We start from the raw sequence: 10,238 nt of genomic DNA, 5'->3' as shown, positions 1-10,238 counted from the left end.
AATATACTTTATATTTTATATGTGTTCTTGTGTCATGTAAAATTTTAAAATTTATATATCAATAAACATATTTTATATCATATCGTGTCCCGTATCATATCAATATAAATGTACGTGCGCCATAACTCGGTACACTTAAAAATTTTCAAATACGATTATGTTGCAGTAATATTACGAACACGAAATAGCATACTACAATTTCAACTCAATACGGCTGCAGTAGTAATAATGACTGAAATTATCATAGAAGATTAATAAAATTTATTATTTTTATTTAATATTTAGCTAATATTAAATTTTAAATTGTAATGTTAAGAAAATAATTTTTTAACTAATATTAGTAATTTTATAAAATTATTTTATTTATTTTAAATTCTAACTCTAAATTATAAATTCTTAACTCTACTTTAAATTATAAATCTTAAATTTTTAAAATTAAAAAAATAAAAATATTAAGAATAAAAAAAAATTGATTATATATTGGTTAATAATTTATAATTGGCCAAGTGATCAACTAACTTGTTTGTTTAAATAAATGTTCGAAACTCGTATCACGTTTTATATATGCAAGAATTTATTGGTTAACAATAAATTCTTAAATATAGTTTCGATCTATATTAAATTAATCTTTAACCAATTAAATTAAAAGATACTGTAAAAAATAAAAAAAAGTTAATTCTCTGTATTTTTCAGTTTTAAATACTAAATTTAATTTTAAATTTTAAATCTTAATAATATAAAAATAAAATATTAATCTAAATGATTGACTAATAATATTAATAAAAAGTGTTATCCCTGCCATCTATATTTATAATTGCAAATCACAGTTTAAAACACCATTATGATTCTTACATCTATCTCATTGGATAACAATAAGATTGTGTGTTATAATTTGCTATACTATACAACACAAAGATAATATCAATAACAGTACTTACAAAATTAGCTTGATATGTCAGCAACCATTGCAAGTAACATAACACTCGGATACAGTTAAAAGTGTCATGGATGGGTTGGCACAATAATACAGTAGTCAATTTGATTCTATATTATCAGCTGAAACGAAATTATTACCTTTTTTATTTTTTAAAAAACAAAAAAAGCATCCAGTGGGGCTTGATCATAGACTTTGGGGAAAAAAGTATGTTTAAAAGAGAAGGCATGAAGTCACAATCTTGATTATTTAAGAACATTTGAACCCAGCTTCTAATTTAGTTCAATATCTATATTAATGTATCTCAATCTTATATAGCAATTTTAACGAGAATATTATTTCCTGATCGTGAATTGGCTTACTAACCACTAGGGGTCACTTCTACCAACTATTCATTCATCGACTTGCTTCAAAAGAAAGTTTCTGTAATTTTTCAAAAATATTTTAGTAAATGTCAAATTAATGAATCAAAATTAACTATCCAATATATATATATATATATATATATGTGCGAGTTTATTGAAGACAGAAATAAAATAGAACTCTTTCAAAATAAAAATTATTTTTTGAAGAGTCAAACTTGAGTAAACTTGATTGAATAGAAAAGGTTTTGCATGTTGCTGCAGCTTTAATTGAACAACGCCTAGTTACAACTTTTATTTATTTATTTATTTTTGCTTCTCAAAGGACGTAGGATTTTGAAAAAATGATCCCCCTTTCCAGTTGTAGGGTACAAGAAATCGATATTTTCTTCCTTTTTTTTTTCCCTTTCTTTCCAAATTAATTTCCGAACGCCACCTATACGGAACCCCACTGTTCTTATATCGTAGGAGTTGTATCTTAATATAGGAAGTAAATGATATAAAAAAAATATATTCAATTAAATTTATAAGATTATTCAAAACTAAAATATAACGAACACTACTAGAAAACTAGTTATTACAGACGAATATTTTCGACGGATTTTATTCCACGGAAATACAGAAAGAATTTCAGAAAATTTTTTTGTCGAAAAACAAAAAAATTGGATTAGCATAAATTACAGACGGAAAAGAGAATCCGTCTATAATTCCGTCAAAAAAATTAATTTTTTTTTGTGGAATGATTACAGACAGATTTTTCGTCTGTAATTAAGTAGACAAAATGCGCGTTTTATTAAATTATTACAGACGAAAAATCTGTCTGTAATTTAAATTAAATCCGTCGAAAATATTGAAAACCCTAATTTTATCACCTCCCCCATTCACACTCCATTCACACTCTATTCGAACTCTTTGCCCTCATCCCTCGAACTCTTTGCCCTGCAGCCCGCCGCCCACAGCCACCGCAGTCTCTGCCGCTACTGCAGCCACGCAGCCCCCGCATCAGCCCTCGCAGCTCCCCGCAACCCCCACAGCCTCGCAGCCCCTCAGCGGCGCAGCCACCGCAGCCCCTCACGGACACAGCCTCCACCGCCACCGTAGAAGATCCATCACCGTCGGATTCCGAGCTTCTTTTCGTTCCAGATCAGCGCTTTCTTTGTCAGATTCCCTTCGCGCAGCTGGTAGATCGCAAATCCTAACTTTTCTACTCGTTCGTATTTTGTATTTTTCTTCAGCTGACGCTTCTTTTGCTTGTTACTTTCTCACGAAATCGGTTGTTTCGTTTTTCTCGTTAATCATTTTCTTATTCATAATTGTTCATAAGCAATGATAATATTGAATGCTGTGTACTTTGTGAATTTTGTTCATAAAATGTCTATTAAGCAGTTCATAATTTTGTTCATAATTTTGTTCCTCTGTTTCTCTAAAAATTCTGTGTGATTTGTTTATCTATAGTGGTTGGATTAGGTCTTTTCTTGGGTCTTCTTATTGTGATTTTGCCATAGTTAATGTATGAAGAATTCATTGAAATAAAGTACACACTTTATGCATGGAACTGTCCAGAACTCTTCAATACCTCTCCATGAATCTTGTGTACTCTTTGAAGTGATTTCAGTATTTGCAGTTTCCTTTGCAGGCCTAATTTTGAAGTCAGGGTCCCTACACACACTACAAATAGTTGATTCTGATGTTGCAGGTCTATGTTCTGGGTTTTTTTTAGGAACACTTCTAAGAACAATCTGATATCATGAAACCTACTCTTTGTTTTGTTTTTCAGAATTTTGTTCCAGGTTTGATTTTTCATCTCAATTTCAGCTTCTTCTGCTGGCATTCTCGTTATCTCTGTGCTATTATGGTTGTTTCCTGCAGAAAGTTAGAGTTTTCAGTTAGATTTGTGTGTCAAAGTATTAATTAAGTTGTTTCTTAGTGTGTTTTTCACAAAATACTGGATTTCTATTTGTGGGGTTTTATTTTTAATTTTTTTTAAGTCTTGGAATAACTAAGAAAACAGGGTTAATGTATTTGATGGTAGGTTGGTGGATTAACCACTGATGTTTACTCAATTTAATTTAATTTTAATTTAATTTATTGTTTGATTTGATTAAAATGAGCTCTGTTGTTTGATGTGATGGTTAGGTTTTTGATGTATGGCAGGAAGTTGCAGCACTTTCCGTGGAGCCTTGTGAAAGCGAAACAATTATTGTCACTGTTACTGCAGGGCTTGCCAACTGCTGTGTTCCTGCTGGTGAAACTTACACAAAGGCACTTGAGGTTGCCAGGAATATCAATGAGAAGGTAACATCACTGAAAAATATCTTTCATGTTTGTTGAGAATCATGCACTGAACTGAAAAATATTCTTTGGATTTTAGAGACTCTTTTTTCTTCAGTTGATTTATATTTCTTTCCTTTACTGATTCTTTTTGTTTCTCAATTGGATTGAGGAGTTATGTAATAGAAAAATAATCTAAGGTGGTTGTTGATGATGTTGAAATTTAGTAGTCTTATATATATTTTTTAGCTTTTTGATTTTTGTAATTTGCAATGCAGGGGACCAATGTAGTTCTGATTTGATGTAAATGTGAGTCTATGTTTTTGTTCTTTTATTTCTCAAATCACAGTCAATGATTTTGATAAATTAATTCTGTGCAATCTCTGGTATGTAAGTAGAAAACTGATACCTAAATATACTTTTCATTTTTCATTAATACAAGTTTAAATTATATATAGCATTATATAGTTTGTGAAAATATACTTGTTCAAAATAAAAGGACATAGTTCCACACATATATGCCATGCTTAGGAAGATTGCACATATACTTGTTCAAAATATACTTGTTCATTTTTTTTCTCTGCAGAGGCACCCGCACCACAGCTCGACGGCAAGTCTCGCAACGATACTTTCGATCTTGACTTTGAAGAATGATTTCAAGCAGTTAGAAGGTACAACTTTAGTTCTTCTCTTTCTGTTCCTTACTCATTTGGATTATAAACAAAAATAGGCATCAATATGTGGTGCAGATTTCAGATTAATTTACTTATTCATCAAAACCCAATGTGTATGTGGTGCATAGAATAACAACGTAACTAACCCCAGTCCCTTCTTATTATTATTTAATTGCTAAGGAGGACATGTTTATAAATAATGTGATCCAAAAATAATGTGTTATGTTATTAAGCTAAGCAGTGAAAGAGAAGCACCCCAACACTCACTACCAATCCAATGCATTTACGGATGTGGTGTTGTAATGACATAGGCTTATGAGCAGTCCTGGGTCTTGAAACAAAGTTTTAAGAGAGTCAAATATATAATTAGTTAAGTATATAAAAGTATTTATATTCAAATTAAATCTATTAATTTTTAAATTTTTGATAATAATGTATTTGTATAAATTTAAAAACTTAAGTTTCGTGTGTTGGGATTTTTAGGAAGTTTTGTTGCTCTATTTGATTCTTAGGAAGTTTTTTTTATTAGCTTAATTCAATTTTATAATTTCTGTTTTATTTTTAGCTATCAAGTTTGGATTTTTTTTGTTGCTTGCTCTATTTGTTTCCAGGGAGATTTTGGTGACTTGAATTGAGTTCAAGCTTCATTAATTAGTTCGGTTTTCTAATTTTTGAAAAACACACTTTAGTGGACTAGGTAAAAGGATGGTCAAATTGAGTTAACCTGCACTAATTTCAGGATTCCTAGGATGAAAGTGAAAATTCATAAATGAGTGATTCCCTTTTTAATAGTAGTTAAACAATTAGGTTTCTGGAAAATTGTTGCGGATGTTAGCTTAGTTGCTGAAGATTGATCTGGATAGGTGTAGGAATGGAGTTTACAGATTAACTAAATCATATTAACTTGATTGTTGTAGAGTGACATATGTAAGCATGAGTGGTTAAACCTCCATTTTGTAGGATCTTTCTTTCCCTGATTTTCAGAACCTCGATGTATGGTTTTGAGTAACTTTGCAACAATTTGATGAAGCTTTTAGTTCATACCATGCAATGCTCATTTATTAAAATAGTTGCTAGCTATATTTGAAACTCCCATAATCTAAAAGTTCTATATCAGTACTGCATATTGCAAAATGTGAATCGACGAGTAGAAAATGTATAACTTGATGTCTATAACTACATTTTGTAATTAACTGTTCTTTTATGTGTTCTTGTTGTGACACTTTTACTGAATTCAAGGATTATTACAAAGTGTTGGAGGTTGATTATGATGTAACTGATAAAAACATCAAATTAAATTACCGAAGACTTGCATTGGTTAGTGTATTCTAGCTCTTTTGATACTTGATCTTTCGAAAATTTTTTTCCTACAAGTTTGACTTACTTTGTAGGATGGATTCTACTCCATTTTACAGAAATGGCATCCTGACAAGCATAAAGATGACAGTACAGTTACTGCAAAATTTCAAGAGATAATTAATAATTTTAAAATTTTTAAATTTTTAAATCTATTTGTATAAAATTAATAATTAAAAACTCATTTACAGATTGATAATAATGTAGCTGAAATTTAAGGAGGATGAGGAAGAGAATGATGTAGCTTATCAAGCGGATGAGAGCAATTCTTCTAGGATTTCTGACACCGAGCCTCCTATCAGTCTTAAGCCTCCATTTGGAGAGGACCGCATTATCGAATTGTCCATCGGCTCTAATTCTGGGGCTAGTAAAAATGAAGATGATGATGTTGCAGACTTTGATGATGATATTGATTTTTAATAGGGTAATCATTTTTAGCTTGTATTGTTTTAGCTTATATATATTGTTCTTTACATATATTGTTCTTAATTTGTATGTCTTAGTTGTCATGTAACTTAATCTAGTTGTCTTAAAAATTCAATATATTTAAAGCATAACCCTTTTCTGAAATTTAGGAAGCTTCATATTCTTTCTTATTGTTTTTAATCTCTTTCTTACATTTTGGTTTGAAGATTGAATTTCTCTCTTTGTTGCAGTGGCAGTAGTGAAGAAAATTCATTGGGAAGGTAAAAGGGTAGCAGTGCACAAATGAGGTGAGCCCCTTCTCCCACTCTCTCACTCTCTCACTCTCTGTGTGCCCCGCGTGCTCTCTAAAAAAATAATTTCTTCTGCATCCTTTACTCACTACCCCAGTTATTAATCCTCTTCCTAATCTTAATTACTCTAATCCCAATTTTGGATTTTTCCATGGCTAATTTAAAATCCATTAATGGAACAGAATATTCTTATTTCTGACTTATGATATCTTATCAAAATGATTATGTTTACATCTTTAATGGGAAAATAGAATATTTTACACACTATAGGCCTGTAAAAAAAAATATGTCTAACTTGATAAGCAGCAGATTGGTAGATTGCTGATCAATTATGAATTGGGTTTACTTGATTCTCTTTTTTGTTTGCTTGATTTCTGTACCCATCCATCTGCTCTGCACCCTCTCTAAACAAGTGTATCTATGCTCTGCACCCTCTTTATGCTTAATATTTTTACTTATATTCTGCAGATAATTTTGTGCATAATAGTAATTTAATGTATATGTAGGTCATGGCTCCTCGGGTCAAGGGTAACGGTGTCAAGGGTCATAGAAGTTCTCGCACTACTGCCGCAGCCGCTATTTCAACCACCTCCACCTCTTCTCGGACTTCGGTTGTGCCAGATTTTCAGTCAGGATCACTTAGCCAGCAACCGTATTTGATGGTACCTAATCCAGGCTACACGGTTCTTCCTCCACCAAGTTGGCCTACTCCAGGATGTATGGGTCCCCCTCCTCCACCCCCTCCTCCAATTTCGATTCCTCCTCCGCTTCGCAATTCCAATCTATTAGTTGATTCAGAGACACCTGGAAGCTCTAGTACATCTCCTCCATCAGAGACTGCATTGGTTCCTAATAGTGTCACAAAAGAAAGATTGGTTCCCGATGGAAAAACAAGGTAAAATTTCTCTTATTACTCTTCTACACAATTTTTACATACTGCATTACCTATTCCTCTTATTACTCTTTCAGCAAGCAATACTAATCACTCTTCTTCTTTTACTACTCCTAATACCAATAGTACTTCTAGTGGATTTCCCAAACCTTCAGATCCTAACCTTCAGATCCCAAACGAAAGGAATCACTCTTATTACTCTTCTTCTTTTACTACTCCTAATACTCATTCAGATCCTAACTTTCTTCAAACTGTACCCTCTTTTGCTAAGCAAGCCATTGAACTTCCTCACTGGAAAGCTGCAATGCAAGCTGAAATTGATGCCTTGGATAAGAATCACACATGGCAATTGGTTCCTACACCATCTAACTCTCTTGTAATTGGCTCAAAATGGGTGTTTGCTATTAAGCAAAGTCTAAATGGTTCTGTCCTCTGATATAAGGCCAGGTTAGTAGCTTTAGGAAACCATCAAATTGAGGGAATAGATTTTACCGAGGTCTTTAGTCCTGTAATTAAACCACCTATAATTCATCTTATTCTAACCATAGTCTTATCATCTAAATGGCCAATAGTACAATATGACTGCATCTAAATGTGTTTACTACTATATTTTAATTTCAAATTAAAGTGCTAATGACTTAAAACTATTTTTTTAGTTTCCTAACTTGTCAATTCTTTATGAAATTATCAGTTGGTTACCTTTCCCTCCTGGTTCTCAGAAGATTACAGAGATCATCAAGAAACGATATGATAAACCGTACAAAAAGTTTGGAGATGTCCCTCTTCCGACAAAGAAGCTTTGGTTTAAGGAATGGAAGGTAAAAGTGTTGGGTTGAATAAAATTATTTTGGATTGAATATTGTTCATGTGATTTGAATCTTATAAGTAGCAACTTGATGAGTATGTGCAGAGCCACTTTCTTATTGATGATGATGATGATGAGTTTTTCTGGAGGGCTTTCAAGTATAGGACAAGTAAGCGATTTAGCCAAATGATGTCAGATATCCGTGAGGGTGTGGATACAACCCACGAATGGCTAATTCCTGCTTACAAAAAGGTGTTAGAAAGGTATTGGAAAACAGATGAGAAATGGAAAAATATAAGGAAAAAAGCAAGAGAGAATCGAGTGTCACTCTTAGGTGGTTCTGTCCATTGCGGTGGTTCTATTCCATTGAGCTCAACTATAGAGAGGATGGTAACATAACTTAAGTGGCTTTAGATCTTATTTAATAGACATCTATTTATGTAAAATTTTTCTTATTTTGTATTTTATGTGGAACAGAAGAAGTAGTTGGGTTGTACACCAACCCACGAGGAGGTCTTCAAAGAAACCCACACACTTAAAAGTGACAAGTCTAAATGGGTGGACAAGCGCTCTCAAGACACTCATGTGAGATATAGCATAAATGTTAAATTAATGACTTGCTGCCACTTGAATATTTATATGCCCTTTTGTTTTTCTGGTCATGTTTTCCACGGTTTATACTTCCCTCTCACAATTGCTTAATTTAATTAGGTCACAAAGGAGAAGCTAATTACCTGATTTATACTTACCTGGTCATGTTTTCCTTTCTTTTTATAGTGCCTTTATCTTCTTTCCTTTCTTGTTCCATTTTGCTCTTTCTGTTTATTTAATAATAAGTATGAATTATTAGTCATGTGTATATGGTAAGTACTAACAGTGTACTAGTTAATTAATTTGTAGTATATTGGGTAATAATAATTGCTGCTATGCGGTTTTTGGTTTTTGTTGTCATCATTCAATGTGAGCAAGTAATGTATGCATGATTCATCCATCAGCTTTTGGGGGAATAATCAAGAATATGACAGGGGTAGTGCATGGTTCATTGAAACTGATAGGAAACTCACCAATCTGTTATGTTGGTTAGGCTTGATTTGTTGAATAATCAAAATTGTATTAAAGAAAAGGGTTAGTGCAGTTAGGACCTAATCTGTTATGTTGGTTAGGCTTGATTTGTTGATTAACTCACCAACTCTATTTTGGTATCTCTTATATATATATTTGCTGCACTGTGATATGCATGGCTATTTGTCTTAATAATAATAATATAATTGATATAACCATTGTGCAACAGGAGAAGTTTATAAAAAAGTTAGCAGAAGTTCAGGCCCAACATGTCGAGGCTCAAGCACAAGGAATGGAGCTACAACCAATTGATGAAGATTTGATTTGGGAGGAAGTGTGTGGTGGGCAAAAGAAGAATCGAGTTTACGAAAAAGGGTCATTCTTTTCTAACTCTATCAAGTCTGGAACCACTTCTGCCAATTCTGTATCTGGAAGAGCACCAAGAAATCAAAATTCTGTTCTTGATTTGCAAGAACGGATTCATAATCTCAATGAAGAGCTTTTTCAGCGTGTTACTCAACAAACAGATGAGCGTATTAGTAAGTTGTTAGATACATGCTTGGCTCCTTTGGAAAAGACTCAAAAGAAGTTAGAAAAGTTGGAACGGGCAATTGGAAAGGCCAAGAAGGAAAAGCTGAAACAAAAGAAATGGAATGAGGCTTATGTTAGCTATTATGAGAAGGTTAGAGCGTCAAATAGTTCTAGTGCAGTTCCACTACCACTGCCACCACCGCCACCCTCAATGTCTTCAGATGAGGACTATGATGATGATGAGGATGAAGATGACACTGAAGACTATAGTTGATAGTTTTAGCATGGTTGAACAATATACTAGGAATTATAGTTGATGATCAATACATTTTGTTTATATTTTGAATTATATTGACTTGCTTGTTTATAAGACTTTTCTTTTAGTTTGATAATACGATGAATTTGTTTATTTTTTGAAATATTATAAATATTCGAATATAAATTAGATAAAAAATTGTATTAAATTTATATTTATTTTGTATGAAAACAAGTTTATTTTGTAATTAGAAAAAGTAAAAAAATTCTATTTTACCTTACAGACGGATTTTCTGTCTGTAATCATGATTTTCCAAAGTTTAAATTACAGATGAAAAATCTGTCGGAAAATCCGTCTGTAAAAATTCGTCTGAAAATCC

The 10,238-nt window shown here is 32.3% G+C and overlaps 1 long non-coding RNA gene across 2 annotated transcripts; it reads left to right on the top strand.

The window, feature by feature from the left end:
• The first annotated feature begins 7,114 nt into the window (after nucleotides 1–7,114).
• On the top strand, nucleotides 7,115–9,506 carry LOC107490504 (uncharacterized). Of its 2 annotated transcripts, none has more exons than XR_008009562.1 (5): nucleotides 7,115–7,208; nucleotides 7,897–8,023; nucleotides 8,116–8,400; nucleotides 8,488–8,595; nucleotides 9,302–9,506. It is a non-coding gene; the product is annotated as an uncharacterized LOC107490504 (long non-coding RNA). The 2 variants fall into 2 exon arrangements; XR_008009557.1 differs by lacking the exon at nucleotides 7,115–7,208 and adding an exon at nucleotides 7,619–7,652 and having other exon boundaries at nucleotides 7,691–8,023.
• Nucleotides 9,507–10,238: the final 732 nt, after the last annotated feature.

Source organism: Arachis duranensis, chromosome 1 (assembly GCF_000817695.3).
Source record: "Arachis duranensis cultivar V14167 chromosome 1, aradu.V14167.gnm2.J7QH, whole genome shotgun sequence".
Classification (NCBI taxonomy): Eukaryota; Viridiplantae; Streptophyta; class Magnoliopsida; order Fabales; family Fabaceae; genus Arachis; species Arachis duranensis.
Note: the sequence above shows the minus strand (reverse complement) of the source record. Positions and strands in the feature narration are given on the sequence as shown.